Below are 16,878 nucleotides of genomic sequence, written 5' to 3'. Positions count from 1 at the left end.
CATGCACAGTGCCCCCATAGCTATATAGCTGCATCAGCACAGTTCACTATGTCTGTTTTCTGGTGGGAAGAAATCAAGCTGGGCACCAGAAGATGTATACACAGGAGCCAGAGTGCGGGATAAGAGTGGCAGGGAGCGGGTAAATATGAAACTTTCAGTAGGAGATGCAGGCTAGGGGCCTTCAGTTAAAGGTTAAAGGGGTTCTACACTTTTTCTTTCTGATGATCTATGCTTTGGATAGACTATCAGCATCTGATCAGCGGGGGTCCCGGCTATCGGCTTTTTGACAACGCAGCGGTGCTCGCATTAGCACCACAGTCTTCTCGCCGTTTCCTTCAGGCCAGAGACCTCACGACTTTTATCACTGGCCTGGGCACGGCTTAGCTCTGTTCACTTCAATGGGGCTGAGCCACGCCAGGCCAGTGAAATAGTTGTGACCTCACATGCCTGAGGGAAACTGTGAGAAGACCGCGGCACTACTGTGAGCGCCGCTGCCTCTTGAAACAGCTGATCGTCAGGGGTCCCGGGTGTCAGACCCCCACCGATCAGATACTGATGATCAATCCAAAGGAGCAAAGTCATTGGCACATATTTGGTACAGACTTCTTGTGCCTGGCAAGCATAAGGATTGGGGCTTGTTCACACGACCGTGCCGTGTTTTGCAGTCTGCAAATTGCAGATCCGCAAAACACGATGCCGCCTATGTGCCTTCCGCAATTTGCAGAACAGAACAGGTGGCCCATTATAGAAATGCCTATTCTTGTCCACAAAACGGACAAGAATAGGACATGTTTTAAAATTTTTGCGGGGCCACGGAATGAAGCAACGGATGCAGACAGCACACGGAGTGCTGTCCGCATCTTTTGCGGCCCTATTGAAGTGAATGGGTCTACAACCGAGCTGCAAAAAATGCGGCTCAGATGCGGAACAAAGTCGTGTGAACAAGCCCTTGTACTGTGCGTGCCGATCCCTGAGACAAGCCTGCTAGCTGCCTAGCTCTGTCACTCAAAGCTGGTTTAGTGCGGTGAACAGCAAAAGAGAGTGGAGCTTTTAGTGCAACGGTGATGCCCTTATTGCACCGAGCAGGTCGGCATATAATAAAAGCATCAATTTCTCTGGAATTGGGCCACCGATTGGGCAAACCGTGTTTGAATTAGCAGGCAAACGTGTGAAAAGTCATTTGGATTACTATAGAGATATGTGGTGACTGATTCCCTTTATGGAATTTGTGGAATGTGTTTAAAAAAAATCTCCCAGGAATATTTTTCATTGGCTGTTACCAAGAGATTATTACACTTCTTAATGCCTAAGTATGAAGGGATTAAGATTCTCCGTTTTCGGTGAAACACACACTATAAAAGTGTAAACATGTACCTCTCTGTCAAACCCTGTTTAATAGTGGCTGCGGAGTCCACTTTATTATCTTTCTGCCTTGTTATAGTTATGTGCTGCTCTTCTACACTTACTGTATACACTGCATTCAGGCTTTCATTATATGTGCGGCCTTAAGCTTCCTAATCCTTCATGTGCTGATCTTGTGGTGGATTTCTAGTTTTTTTCCCCTCCCTCTAATTATAATGCCTTTATGTAGGCAAGGTCAAACACCTGATGCTTTGTAGTTGCTATATGGGAAACTAGATGTGAGCACCATTTACCAGAGGTAGGTGGCATTCAGCGTTTTCAGGGTGCAGGGAATGACCTTTGAAATAATAGACTGTTGACATTGCGGTGTACACATTTTCCATTTTCCCAGCTGCAACATTACAATTGGGTTTCATCTGGGGCACAGTAGGACTGGCATGTTTATAAGGGCTCATGCACACAACTGTATCCATCTGGCGATCCGCAAATTACGGATACCAGCGGCCGAGTGCATCCCGCCAATTCTTTTTTAACTCCTGTAGAAATGTCATATACATGTCCACAAAACAGACAAAAATAGGACATGTTTTTGCGGGGCCGCGGAACGGACATATTGATGCAGCAATTTTCAGTTTTTGTGTTTTCAATTTTCGCTCCCTGCCTTCCCGGAGCTATAACTTTTTAAAATTTCCATTTAGATAGCTGTATGCGTGCTTGTTTTTTGCAGAACAAGTTGTACTTTCTAATGCCACCATTTAATATGGCATACAATGTAGTGGGAAGCAGAAAAACAATTCAAAATGGGGTGGAATTTGAAAAAAAAGAAGCAATTCCACAACAGTTTTACGGGTTTTGTATAAAGGCGTTCACTATTCGGTAAAACTGACTTGTGCTCTTCATTCTCCAGGTCAGTATGCTTATGGCAATACCACGTATTTATAGTTTTTATGTTGTTTTAATACTGAAAAAAAGAAAAACTTTTTAAAAGTTTGTTTTTTATTGTCATTGCCGTATTCTGACACCCATAATTTTTTTATAGTTCTGTCTACGAAGATGTATGAGGGCTCATTTTTTTTAGGACAATTTGAGATTTTCCTAGTTGCTTGTGCAGGAAAATATGGATTTTAATAAGGACACGAGGCTTCTCATTATGCATAACTTTCTTTATCCTGAACTGCAGCAGCTAAAGATAAAACATTAGTAATCACGAAAAAACTTGACTAGGTAGAACCTAGAATGCTGTATATGCAATAACCAATGATGGCAGAGTACAGGTAATATCAGGTCCACAGGTGCAAACTCCGCCCTGTTTCTTTAGCAAACAGATATATAACATCCAATGGAGAAGTCTCTATCAAGAAGGTATCGCTGAAATCAGGAACAGCAGAGATAACATCAGAAACTTGTAGTGAACAAGTAGGGTAACAACAGGAAACAGTTCTTGTAGATAAAGGTAAAGCTGATAGGGTTGAAGATAGAATAAATCTGGAAGGTGTGGAGTCATCCATCGAGGTATCTGAGGGAAGAACAGCCGATGTGGGGGTATCTATCTGTTACTGGAAGGCTGAAAGATAAGAACAGAAAATATAGGGATGGGTTAACATGGGTGGGATATTGCTCGCTTCTTGTCCTTATTAAAATCCATATTTTCCTTCTGCACAAGCAGCTAGAACAATCTAAAATTTTATATCAGGACACGAGGCTTCTCAATATGCGAGTTTAAGGCTCAACATCATAAACATAAGATAAACTCATTATAATTTTTTTTAACATCTACAGTCGTGGCCAAAAGTTTTGAGAATTACATAAATATTGGAAATTGGAAAAGTTGCTGCTTAAGTTTTTATAATAGCAATTTGCATATACTCCAGAATGTTATGAAGAGGGATCAGATGAATTGCATAGTCCTTCTTTGCCATGAAAATTAACTTAATCCCCAAAAAACCTTTCCACTGCATTTCATTGCTGTCATTTAAAGGACCTGCTGAGATCATTTCAGTAATCGTCTTGTTTACTCAGGTGAGAATGTTGACGAGCACAAGGCTGGAGATCATTCTGTCAGGCTGATTGGGTTAAAATGGCAGACTTGACCTGTTAAAAGGAGGGTGATGTTTGAAATCATTGTTCTTCCATTGTTAACCATGGTGACCTGCAAAGAAACACGTGCAGCCATCATTGCGTTGCATAAAAATGGCTTCACAGGCAAGGATAATGTGGCTACTAAGATTGCACCTCAATCAACAATTTATACGATCATCAAGAAAATCAAGGAAAGATGTTCAATTCTTGTTAAGAAGGCTTCAGGGTGTCCAAGAAAGTCCAGCAAGCGCCAGGATCGTCTCCTAAAGAGGATTCAGCTGCAGAATGGGAGTGCCATTAGTGCAGAGCTTGCTCAGGAATGGCAGCAGGCAGGTGTGAGCGCATCTACACGCACAGTGAGGCGAAGACTTTTGGAAGTTGGCCTGGTGTCAAGAAGGGCAGCAAATAAGCCACTTCTCTCCAAAAAAACCCATCAGGGACAGATTGATTTTTTGCAAAAAATATGGTGAATGGAGTGCTGAGGACTGGGGCAGTCATATTCTCAGATGAAGCCTCTTTCTGATTGTTTGGGGCATCAGGAAAAAGGCTTGTCCGGAGAAGAAAAGGTGAGCGCTACCATCAGTCCTGTGTCTTACCAACAGTAAAGCATCCTGAGACCATTCATGTGTGGGGTTACTTCTCATCCAAGGGAGTGGGCTCACTCACAATTTTGCCCAAAAACACAGCCATGAATAAAGAATGGTACCAAAACACCCTCCAACAGCAACTTCTTCCAACAATCCAACAACAGTTTGGTGAAGAACAATGCATTTTCCAGCACAATGGATTACCGTGCGATAAGGCAAAAGTGATAACTAAGTGGCTCGGGGACCAAAACGTTGACATTTTGGGTCCATGGCCTGGAAACTCCCCAGATCTAAATCCCATTGAGAACTTGTGGTCAATCCTCAAGAGGTGGGTGGACAAACAAAAACCCACAAATTCTGACAAACTCCAAGAAGTGATTATGAAAGAATGGGTTGCTATCAGTCAGGAATTAGCCCAGAAGTTGATTGAGAGCATGCCCAGTCGAATTGCAGAGGTCCTGAAAAAGAAGGGCCAACACTGCAAATACTGACTCTTTGCATAAATGTCATGTAATTGTCGATAAAAGCCTTGGAAACGTATGAAGTGGGTGTAATTATATTTCACTACATCACAGAAACAACTGAAACAAAGATCTAAAAGCAGATTAGCAGCAAACTTTGTGAAAACTAATATTTGTGTCATTCTCAAAACTTTTGGCCACGACTGTACACTAGAGACATGGATATGTGAGGGTCAGGTCTGAAATAGAATGTCCGAAAGGTAGATTCAGAGGACCAGTTAGCCGCTTTAAAATGGTCTGTTAAAGAACCACCAAATTCTATGAGTTTGGTAGAAACCGCTCCTCGAGTTGAATGGGCTCCAAATGAGGAAACGTTGATGCCAGCTAGGGTTATTGTTTGTCTCATCTAGCTAGAGTGGGGGAAGAAACAGGCAAATGTGGTTTGCAGTAAGATATAAGAAGTTGGGAAGAAGATGGAGAACGAAGGGATTCAGTCTTAGTTTTGTATGATCGAGGGCAACGCACCACACATCATTTTTCATTATGAGGAAAAGTAGGGTAAAAGACCGAGTGTAGATTAGTTTTTGTTCGTCTGAAGATTGTAAAATGGACACCTTGAGGTGAGTATGAGATATGTCCAAGGCTCTGATATCTGACACTCTTTTGATCGATATTAGGCATAATAAGTTTAAAGGATAAATGTTTTAAGGACAGATGATCGTTGTCGTCCCAAGATGAAAGTAATTCTGGTAGAGAATTGACATCCCAAGTAGACCGGTATTTGGGAAGGGAAGGTCTTTGAAAACAGATACCCTTAAGTAGCTTACAAACTAGAGGGTGTTTTCCAATAGGAATAGATTGGATAGGGACATGGGAAGCAGAAAGCAGATAGCTGACCTATAAAGGTTAACAGTCCGGTATGCCTTTCCTGCGTTGAAAGACACAGAGAGGAAATTTAAGACGGGAGTCATAGGTGCATGTATGGGATCCAGGTCCCGTTGAATGCACCAATCAGCCCAAAGTCTCCAGGCTGATCTGTAAGCATTTCTGGTACCCGGGGCCCAGGCCTCGGAAAGGAGGTCTCTAGTCGATTGAGAAAGCTCTGAGTCAGGTGCGGAAGGCCCGAGATGAACCAGGCTACAAGAGACAACTGGTTCGATGAGATTAAGGGATGAGGATTCCCGGTGAGGTCTAATAAAAGGTTCAAAGAGTGAGGAATGATCCGTGGAATATCTATTAGCATTCCCAGAATTTGTGGGAACCACGATTGTGTTGGCCATAACGGAGTGATTAGGGCAAGAGTTGACATCTGAATAGAAACCTGAAGAAGGACCCTGGGTATCAGGGCAAAAGGAGGAAAGGCAAAAAGAGGGTCCCGAGGCTAGGACCGAGGAAGGGGATCCACTCCCGAAATTTTGGGGTCGGGACCCCAGCTAAAGAAGCGGGGAATTTGATGGTTCAGACGTGACGCGAATAGGTCTTATGAAGAGGACCCCAGAGAGAGTTAATGAGGTGAAATATCTCTGGGTTTAATTGCCTTGAATCGATGAGGTAACGAGATTACCAGTCTGCAATCTCGTTGGAGAGACCCGGGAGATATTCTGCCTTGATCACAATATTTCTGTCCAGGCAAAAATGCCAAACATTTTTGTCAATATCGGCAATAATTTTTGATCTCGTGCCTCTCAGGCGATTGATGTACTGGACAGCCGAAATGTTGTCCATACGCAGGAGGATACAGCAATTAGTTCTGTCGGATGCAAAGCTCTTGAGGGTGAAAAACCCAAACAAGAGTTCCAGACAGTTGATGTGTAGGTAAGCTTCGGACGGAGACCACTTTCCTCTGGTGGACTTGGATCCGCATATGGTACCCCAGCCTGAGAGGCTGGCATCCGATTCTATAGCCAGGTCTGGATTGGAGTTGAAGATCGTCTTCCCGTTCCAATCCTGAATGTGTTGTAGCCACCAAAGAAGTTCTTCTTTGGCGTCCGAGGAGCCTAGTCCATTCCTCAAATGTTGAATCTTCAGCTCTTTAATGTAAGGGAGCTGGGAAGATGGCTTGGATGGAAGCCAAAAGAAGGCCAACAACTCAATCAATTGTACGAAGGGAAATCAACTGTTGAGAATGGATCGAATCTCTCTCCGGATAACGTTCAGCTTCTTGGGAGGAAGACTCAACATAGCTGATTGGGTGTTGACTAGAAAGCACAAGAATTCCACTTCTCTGGAAGGAGAAAGGACTGATTTCTCGAAGTTGATGAGAAATCCGAGATTCGTTATGAGAGATAGTGTCCAAAGCATGTGGAGACGAAGCAGAGAAATCGAGTTTGCCATAATGAGGATGTCGTCTAGGTAGATGATGAGACGGCCACGTCGAGAGTGGAGGGAAGCCACCAAGGGTTTTAGGAGTTTGGTAAAACACCAAGGGGCTGAAGAAAGGCCGAATGGAAGGCAAGTGAATTGCCATCTCTGATTGTTCCAAAGGAATTGTAGGTAAGTTTGAGAAGAAGGATGAACTGGGACTGTAAGGTAAGCATCCTTCAGATCTATCTTTATTAGCCTATCGTCCTGAAGGAGAAGATCCCTCAAAAGATGTATTGGACGAAGGTGTAAATTTATCACTGGGCGAAAACCTCCGTCTTTCTTTTTTACAAGAAAGAGGTTGCTGAGAAATCCGGATGAGTGTAGAGGAACTTGGATTATGGCTTTCTTGGAACATAGTTCCTTGATTTCTAGATCTATCAATAATGGTATTAGGCATCGGCCTCGTGGAGGGAGGGTAGGGGGTGCGATATATGTGCACCAGTAAATTTGCTCCACCATTGTCGTGAGCCATCATAGAGGTGTTGACCTTTCCCTTTTTAACAGATTACAACTGCCTTTTCAGGGTAGATTTTTGAGACTTTTTGAAGCCTTTGGCTAATGTAACGGCAGAATCGTCCGCTGAGAAAAATAAATCTGACAGTGTATTGGTAGCCATATGAGGCGAATTCCTGGGGACTGATTGAGCAATAGCCAATGCAACAGAATTTGATATAGTTTCTTGCATGTTAGTCATGGCCGACCGCAGTGCGGACTGCACGGAGCGAGATACTGATAAATCAACCATCTCTTGAATTTGGGCTCCTGACATATATTCAATGTCTGCATTTTTTGGTTGCTCCTCAGACATATTGTTTGTATGTATTATCTATAGTTTATGTGGAAAAAACACTTGGAAAATACAATGGACCAGATAGCGGAGGTATCCTATATATACGTGTGTGTGTGTATATATATATATATATATATATATATATATATATGTGCTAAATAAGTACTAGTCAAAATGTGACACACTGGAGATATAAGGTATCACCAATAAAAAAGAGCCAAATTAAATAGTTGACTGTTATATAATGAACAACTACCTGCCCTGTGGAGGGAAAATCACAAGGTGGCAGTGACTATCAGGTAATAAGTACAAGATACACTGAGGTAACTTATAGGAGTAGCTCCAGGCGCGTATTTCCAGTCAGAGAAATCCTCTCACACTGAAAGACCGGGAGAAATTCTGAAGAGACACAGAGCAGCTGATTACCAGCTGGTGTAGGTCACGTGACGCACAGTGATTAACCCAGCGTCGTCACAGAGACTACTGAACTTGTAATGGAGGTGGCGCAGTAGGGGGAAAGAGAAGACCGCTGCACACAGCCGACGGGAAATGTAGTCAGCTGAACGGTAATAGTCGCAGGCCGGTGGCTATAGCGGAGACCGGTCGCAGAGATATTAAAGGGGGGGAGTGTACCAATTGGTAAACACAAGGAGAAGTGAGAAAAGTAAGCGACTGGGATTTTGAAGAGTAAGAGGGTAAATTATGCAACGGTAAGGGTAGTAAAGGAAGGAGTATGAATATGGAAATAAAATGTATTAGAAATATGTTGATAATAAGGGTAATATTACAAGTAATAGAGAGACAATACTTACCTGACTTCACACTGCGGCAGCAGCAAAAGAAAGAGGGCGGAGTTTGCACCTGTGGACCTGATATTACCTGTACTCTTCCCTCATTGGTTATTGCAAACGTATTTAAAAGTAAAATGATGAAAAAATGACAAATTGCCCATTTTATTTTATTTTTTCCCATTATGCTATTCACCATATGGTATATATTTTTTATATTTTAATAGTACGGGCATTTTCACACACAGCAATGCCCATGGTGTAATTTTTTTGTTTATTTATTTAGATTTTGGGGAAAGGGGGGGTTTGAATTTTTTTATAAAAAAAAAAATCTAAACTTTTTTTCCCTTTTTGCTAAGTCCCCAATTGGACCCCAACTTGCAATCATCAGATTGCAATTTGTGTAGAATAATGACATTTGCTCCATTATTCTATACAGAAATCACTATATTACATTTCAGTGCTGCCAACTACTGGCCTGAACTGTAATATACAAGTAATGAACCTGGAAGCCTAGTACAGGCTGAGGCTCATTATGATGTATGAACGCCTACCCCAATCTCTGCCCGGGGGAGGCATTCATTTCACGGAAGCACGCGCATCTAGGTTTTACCCCTTTCAGAGGCATCTGAGAGGTTAAATCTCCATGGTCGGCATTAGCCGCTGGTGTCTGCTGTATGAAACAGTAGGCACCCCCCAGCTATGGCACTCGCTCCACTCTGGAGCAGGTGCCACTTTTAAAGACCCGACATCCGCCGTACGTGTATGGCGGATATTGGGAAGGGGTTAAAGGGGTTTACTGACAGTTTTTTTCTGATGACCTATCCTCTGGATAGGTCATCAGTATGCAAACAGTGGGGGTCCAACACCCGGGAACCCCACCAATTATCTGTTTGAGAAGACACCAGAGCTCGCAGTTGCGCCACAGCCTTCACTCAGCTCACCAAGCACAGCGCCGTACATTGTATAGTGGCTGTGCTTGATATTGCAGGTCAGCCCCACTCACTTCAATGCGGGTGAGCTGCTCCTAGGCCTTGTGGCTGATGAATGTGATGTCATATGGCCTTGGGAAAGCAGCTACTGTGAGAGCACTGCCTTCTGAAACAGCTGATCGGTGGGTGTCCCGGGTGTTGGACCCTCATCAATTGGACACTGCAGAGGATAGGTCATCATTAAAAAACCTCTTGGAAAACCTGTTTAATTTTTCCCCCTGTTCATACAGTACATTATGATGTAAGAGAGAGGAAACTTAACTGAATCTACACTAGCTCCCGTGCCTGAGTAGATTGCTTTCCTGGTACATAGACCCGCATGTATGCACCACCATTAAGATGTGAGTGCCTCTTAATAATTGTACCACATCTGATGCCAGACAGATGTGTAAAATTTGATTCTAAGAGGGACATTTATCAATAATGGTGTATTTTGCACCAGAAAATTCCTCACATCACAAGTCAAAAGTGATGATTTGTTTCACCTCATTTCTCAAAAAGTGCACGCTATTTTAAAATGTGTTTTATGTAATTGTAGGCTAGTAATGCGTTATTTTAGAAGCATTTTTTATGCAGAAGTGTTAAAATGCGACATTTAATTGTATTTGTGACAGTGCTTCAGTGCTCAAATGTTTTTGAACGTGTGACTCCTGTAAGGCCGACATGCGCCATTTAGAGTCACATCTATCTGATCTGCTGTGAGCCTTTTTAACAATTTACACTACCACAGGAGCAAGCTTAATGTGCCGCTACATTTTGCGCCTTTTAAGCCTAACATGAATTGATAAATAATATACGCTAATTTGGTAGCCCCTTCCACTTTGACATTCAAGACACTTTTTGTTGAAAAATAAGGGGAAAACGGCTGATATATTTGAGGCAAATCAAAACTCCATTATTTTTTCTTTGCGCATTTAACGCCATAATTCTGGCGCAACATGAGTAAATATCCTTCAGTATCTCTTGTCTCTTTCTCTGCATTCTTTACACTGCCCATAGAAATTTTAGCTGACCAGTTATGTCTGTTGCTCTGGTTGCAATGGTGACACTCTTTTTAGTGAGGTTGCAACGGGTCTCTTGCAGCCAGTGTGATTCAAATTGCTGATATACCACTGCAGGCAATGGCTGGCCTTAGTGTTCATGTGCGATACAAACCCGAGACCAGTGATTGGCTGCAGTGGTATATGGGACGTCACCTCTGCAGCAGGAACACTATGTCACAACAGCAGCCCAGCGCAGAGGACAGGGCAGTGGCACTTGAATGGAGGGGCTCAGAAGGTATGGTAAGCTTTTTCATTATTTTGACAGACTTCCAGCAGGTTTGGACTATAAAAAATAACCCAACCCCTTTAAAACTTTCTCTTTTATGGAGAGATTGGCCTAAATGTATAACATAACATGATAAAGTTTCATAATCATGTGAAATTAACAGTAAATTCAACCTAGTTCTACTCTTAAAAAAATGGATACCTTTGTATACACTTCTTGTGACATTTGCCCATTTTTACCATTTTGTCTTACGATGTGGCCTTTAAAGGGTTGTTTCACTGCCAGGCGGACATGCCACCTCTTTCATTAGTTGAAACGTGGTAGATCGTGAACAGCAGCGAAGGGACACTGGTGAGTATTAGGTTTTGGCTTTTTTTTCAGTGCCCATTACTGGGACATTACTGTCAGGAAGGGCAGCATGGCAGGGGGCACTGGGGAACATAATACTGAAGGGACACTTTGGGGGACATTACTCAGTGGGGGAGGAGGGGCAGAGGACTATGGGGGGCAATGTGGAGGATATTACTACTGTGGGGCAGTGTGGGGGACATGACAACTAGTTGAGGGGCACTGTAGGGGAAATTGCTATTGGGGTGGCACTGTGGGGGACATTGCTATTTGGGGGCACTGTGGGAGGTATTGCTATTGGGGAGCACTGTGGGGGATATTGCTATTGGGGGGCACTGTGGGGGATATTGCTATTGGGGGGCACTGTGGTGGACATTGCTATTGGGGGGCACTGTAAGGGGAATTTCTATTGAGGGGGTGCTGTGATGGACATTACTATCAGAGAGGCACTGTGGGGGATATGATAACTAATGGAGGGGCACTGTGGGTGACATTGCTATTGGGGGCACTGTGGGGGACATCGCTATTGGGGGGCACTGTGGTGGATAATGTGGGGACATTACTACTGGAGGGGCACTGTGGGGGATAATGTGGGGACATTACTACTGGAGGGGCACTATGGGGGACATTACTACTGCAGGGGCAATGTGGGGGACATTACTACTTGAGGGGCACTGTGCGAGATAATACTACTGGAGGGGCACTATTAGGGACATTTCTACTGTAGGGGCACTGTCACACTAATCTATACTAGAAAGGTTTTTCCATCTTAAAATGTGATGGCATACAGCTAGGCTATAGCTTTGTGTCCCCTCTAAGTTTTCTCTGAATAGTGGTGTTTCTGTGCAGGCAACTGCAACTGACCCAGTGCAGGTGAAAAACAGTGAAGAAATGATGGGAGATGGCACGTGCACACTTCGTGGTCCTTCTCTTCATACAGCTGATCGGCGGAGGTGCCGGGTGTCGGTGCACGTGCTGGCTCACCTAGTAGCCGAAACGCGTCACTTGCGTTCTGTATGTGACAATTAAATATTGAATCATCATTCTACTTTAGTGAGTGCCGGTCCTTTTGTGCAAGTACGTGAGGTTTTACCCTGGACGTGCGCACCGCATCTCTGACATACGGAGTGCCGACTGTGTTTTCTCTGCATGCAAACTACAGACATAATACAATTTTAATATAGCAGCTCCAATATTTAACAGTAAGAGCCATATACAACCTACAAAAAAAATATAAAAAAGATATTAGGAGAAAAAAATATAAAAAAATCACCATTAGAATGTAATGGGCAAACAAAAGGTAATGTTTGCTGTGGACATCAAAGCCCAAAAGAGGGACTTGGGGATCATCTGGCCTCTGACTGTTTTGTTGAAACCTCCCAGCCGAAACGTGCGTCGCGTTTGGCGCCATCCTGGAGGAGACACAGTATGGGTAACTGCTTCTTGTCCTATACAAGTTGTTGCTGACTGGCTTTTTGCACTTGCACTTTATTTCTCTCCTTCTTTTGTTTTTGTGGACATATATGAACTGTTCCCACTGTGTTTCTCCTCCAGTAGATGTCACCTTTTTTCCTGTACTTTACCTTTTTTTTACTTCTGTATTGGTCTAATTGATTAATAAAACTTATATTGATTATAAGCAGCCTGGCATCCACTTTATAGGTAGTTTTTGTTGAAACCTGTACAAAATAGAAAAAAAAAGTTTACCATAACTTATATTTGCTCCTGCATTCTGCGTGGTCTCCATAACTTTTTGCCAATGGATGCATCACCAAGTTGCCTCCCGTTTCCCCTATAGCTACACCCCGGTCTGTAAGGATGGATTACATCACCACTACCTACAGCCATTGGAATATGCAACTATGTCATGTCGCATGGACGAAGCATCAATGAGGTCAAGGGGCATGCATGGGAATGAAGGAGACTGGCAGTGGGAGACCAAATAAGACTTTTGCTGTTTGTTTGAAGCGCAGAGGCCAGACAAGCTCTTTATGCCACAGTATTGTTTACAGGCTAGGAATATATCTTTAGGGATTTTCCGTTCAGCAATATTATTATAACTGGATTCACACACAGCGCTTTTAACTGAAAAATCTTGAGGTCAGATATTACTTTAAAGTCTACAGTGAAATATAAAACCCACAACATGCAAAGCCTTTTGATTTATGGAGTTTTTGAACCTTTTAGCATCCCCTTGATATTCTTCCATAGACTTCACCATAGTAGTAGAAAAAAAAAAAAAAAACATGGCCCCTTCCTAGCCGTATATGTACAATGGAATTCAGGGCTTTAAAGATGGTGCCTGCAGGCATCCTCAAACTGCGGCCCTCCAGCTGTTGTAAAACTACAACTCCCACAATGCCCTGCTGTAGGCTGATACCTGTAGGCTGTTCGGGCATGCTGGGAGTTGTAGTTTAGAAACAGCTGGAGGGCCGCAGTTTGAGGATGCCTGCGATAGCTACGCCCCCTGTGCATAGTAGGCTGAGCTCTGCCGCCTCTAGCATGACTGGGCTTTGTATTACAGCATGTAACTGTAGACTCCACCGAAATCAGTTTCCTCTGATGTTAATTCTGCAAAACTTCACGTTAGAAAAAACGAATGGCATGTCTGTTCTTGTATCTGAACTCTATTGCACTGGTCACATATTTACCTCTTTAGTCTGTAAGGCCATGTATAATAGATGATAATTTAACTGGCTTCTTACACACCCTGTGGGACTTCAAGGGTTAACACGTGAGAAGCTGCATCCTGCTAGCTATGAGCATTTAGGTTTCCGGAGATCCTGAGTACAATTCCTCTTTCTAGCACTATGGCTGCCTGCATTTAGGTAATGTGTTTTTGTCTTTCTGGTATGTGTGGGATTTCTGTTCCTTTTACAGACATTTTATGCTTGGGCTGAAGCACAAATAATCTTGATGTTTGAGAGAGGCCGTGTAAAAGCATGCTGTGCCTTTAGTAATATGACAGAAACATGCTATTGTTCTCCCTGTGCACTTCTTCAGTATGTTTCTCCGGCATTTTATAAAAAATACATTGCGATATGTCATATTTTGTGACTTTAAAGGGAACTTGTCATGTTGGACACGGTGTTTGATCTGCCCTCAACTGGTTATAGAGCAGGAGTTGGTGAGCAGTTTGATATATTGCAATGATCTCCCACCTATGGCTCTACAGCTGTTGCAAAACTACAACTCCCAACATGCCCTGACAGCTGCAGGCTGTTAGCATATGATGGGAGTTGTAATTTTGCAGCAGTTGGAGAGTCACATGTTGGGCAACATTGATAAATAGTTTTGTGGAAAAAGATTAAAATTTTCATTGAATATTTGCCCATAAAATCTCCAGGGGTCAGACATGGCGTATCCCCAACGATCAGCTGTTTTGGAGTAGGTCTACCGCCAAAAGTCGGAGCCAGAAGTACACAGCTCCATCCACTGTGTAGTGGGCTCAGCACTGCTCCCATTCACTTCAAGCTCTGTCTACTACACAGTGGATGTGCTGTGTAGTTCATGTGCCGACTTCAGTTTCTGGAGCTACTGCAGAACAGCTGATTGGTGGGAATTCAGGGTGTTGGACCTCTACCTTTCACGTACTGATGGCTTATCATGAGGATAGGCAATTAAAGGGGTTGTTTCGCCTCAGACATTGGGAGCATATCGCTAGGATATGCCCCCAATGTCTGATAGATGCGGGTCCCACCTCTGTGACCTGCACCAATCTTTAGAACGGAGCCCACAAATAGAAAGAGGGTGCACTGTGCATAGAAGTGAATGAAGCGGTGGACTATTTTCAGTGCTCCCATAGGAATGAATGGAGAGCGACCACACATGTGCGGTGTGACCTCCATCACTTTGCGGGCACCATTCTAAAGATAGATGAGGGTCCCACCTCTGGGACCCGCACCTATCTTTAGAACGGAGCCTGCCAAGAGAAGGGCACACTGCACATATGCAGCCGTCCTCCATTCATTCCTATGGGAGTACCAGAAATAGTGCTGGCTTCCCCCCTCTATCTCAGAGAGCTCCTAACACGCACACCCTACCCCTAGCAGGGGGTGGGCTACACTACCACTAACTTCCTTCTCTCCCCATGCTGCAGGATATGGGCACAGCCCACTCTGCTCACAGAGGGGGGACTAAGCTGGAACGAACTATTCCAGCTTAGATGTACTAAACTGAACCTAAGTCCTTGCTAACACATTGCTGCCACCTGCTGGTGAACATGGAAATTGCAACAATAGTGGAATTTAACATGGTTTATGCACATCTGTGAAGATATAATGTAAAATGACATCAGATAACAAAGTGAAAGCTCATAATAGATAGCAGCAGGGTAGAGGAGTGTCGTAACACAACTCTGGGGTGTTACACTAGCGATAGACAACCCCTTTAATAACAAAATACCGGAATGCCACTTTAACAAAAATACCACTGAAACAGCAACACTATGGCCCCTTGCAGACAAGCGTTCCTCCTGCAGCGAGTCCGCATGGCAGCACCCAGCCTGACCTCCCAGCACTGACTGGATTCACATAGCATTATATTGATTTATGATGCTATGTAACCCTTACAGTTCTGGAAGGTATTGGATAACACTGGCATAATGCTGCCAGTGTTATCCCATACATTCCAGAACTGTAAGGGTTACATAGCATCATAAATCAATATAATGCTATGTGACCCCCGGCAGCGCTGGGAGGTCAGGCCGGGAGCTGCGTTGCGGACTTGTTGCAGGAGGAACGCTCATCTGCAAGGGGCCTATGGGGGTGGGATTTCTCAATCCCTATACTCCAAAGTTTTGGTTTTAAATAGTCGCAAAATAGGGCTCTTGGGCGTATTTGTGCACACATTCGTGACTTTTTACATTTTTACACCATGCTCTCTAGTTTTAAAAAGTGGGTGGGAAAGTGTGAGTGGATAGTTATGTTAATTAGTTTCACTCCAAATTTATCACTGCGACTTTTTTTAAAAGTCACAAAAAAGTTGTCAGACTCACTCCAGTAGGAGGTGGCATAAAAACACTGGAGTAGTACACAAAAATATGTGTACAAAAGTGTCAGGTTTACAGATAGCCCTCCTTCTCCGGTGTTTCTTTTATAATAAAATGTTTAAATGCATGTGAAAAAGGTCTGAAAAAGTCTCCAGTTTGAAATGTTTTTGTATGAGTTTTTAGTGATGTCTATATATAGGGATTTTTCCAGTCACCCAAAGTACCACCTTGGGTATTTAGCATTTTATAAAAACCTCACTCACCTCAAAAATGCCACAAACCAAAATACTCCATATGTACACTGCCTGTCCCAAAAAAAAGTCGCCACCCAAAAAAATAATAATAAACACACACGCCTTTAGCTTTGATTACGGCACGTATTCGCTGTGGCATTGTTTCGATAAGCTTCTGCAATGTCACAAGATTTATTTCCATACAGTGTTGCATTCATTTTTCACCAAGATCTTGCATTGATGGTAGAGTCTGTCTGCTGCGCAGAACCTTCTCCAACACATCCCGAAGATTCTCAATGGGGTTAAAGTCTGGACTCTGTGGTGGCCAATCCATGTGTGAAAATGATGTCTCATGCTCCCTGAACCACTTTTTCACAATTTGAGCCCGATGAATCCTGGCATTGTCACATTGGAATATGCCCGTGCCATCAGGGAAGAAAAAAACTCCATTGATGGAATAACCTGGTCATTCAGTATGTTCAGGTAGTCAGCTGACCTCATTCTTGGAGCACATAATGTTGCTGAACCTAGACCTGACCAACTGCAGCAACCCCAGATCATAGCACTGCCCCCACAGGCTTGTCCAGTAGGCACTAGGCATGATGGGTGCATCAC

The 16,878-nt window shown here is 43.5% G+C and overlaps 1 protein-coding gene across 1 annotated transcript in view; it reads left to right on the top strand.

The window, feature by feature from the left end:
• Positions 1–13,701: 13,701 nt before the first annotated feature.
• Positions 13,702–16,878, top strand: part of ABCG2 (ATP binding cassette subfamily G member 2 (Junior blood group)) — a 217,783-nt gene continuing 214,606 nt past the window's right edge. Inside the window, exon 1 of the mRNA XM_044303257.1 lies at positions 13,702–13,868. The gene's annotated coding sequence lies outside the window, so the exon portion shown is untranslated. The remainder of the gene's footprint in view (positions 13,869–16,878) is intronic.

Source organism: Bufo gargarizans, chromosome 1, assembly GCF_014858855.1.
Source record: "Bufo gargarizans isolate SCDJY-AF-19 chromosome 1, ASM1485885v1, whole genome shotgun sequence".
Taxonomy (NCBI): domain Eukaryota; kingdom Metazoa; phylum Chordata; class Amphibia; order Anura; family Bufonidae; genus Bufo; species Bufo gargarizans.
The sequence above is the reverse complement of the archived record's forward strand: the minus strand, read 5'-3'. Positions and strand labels throughout refer to the sequence as shown.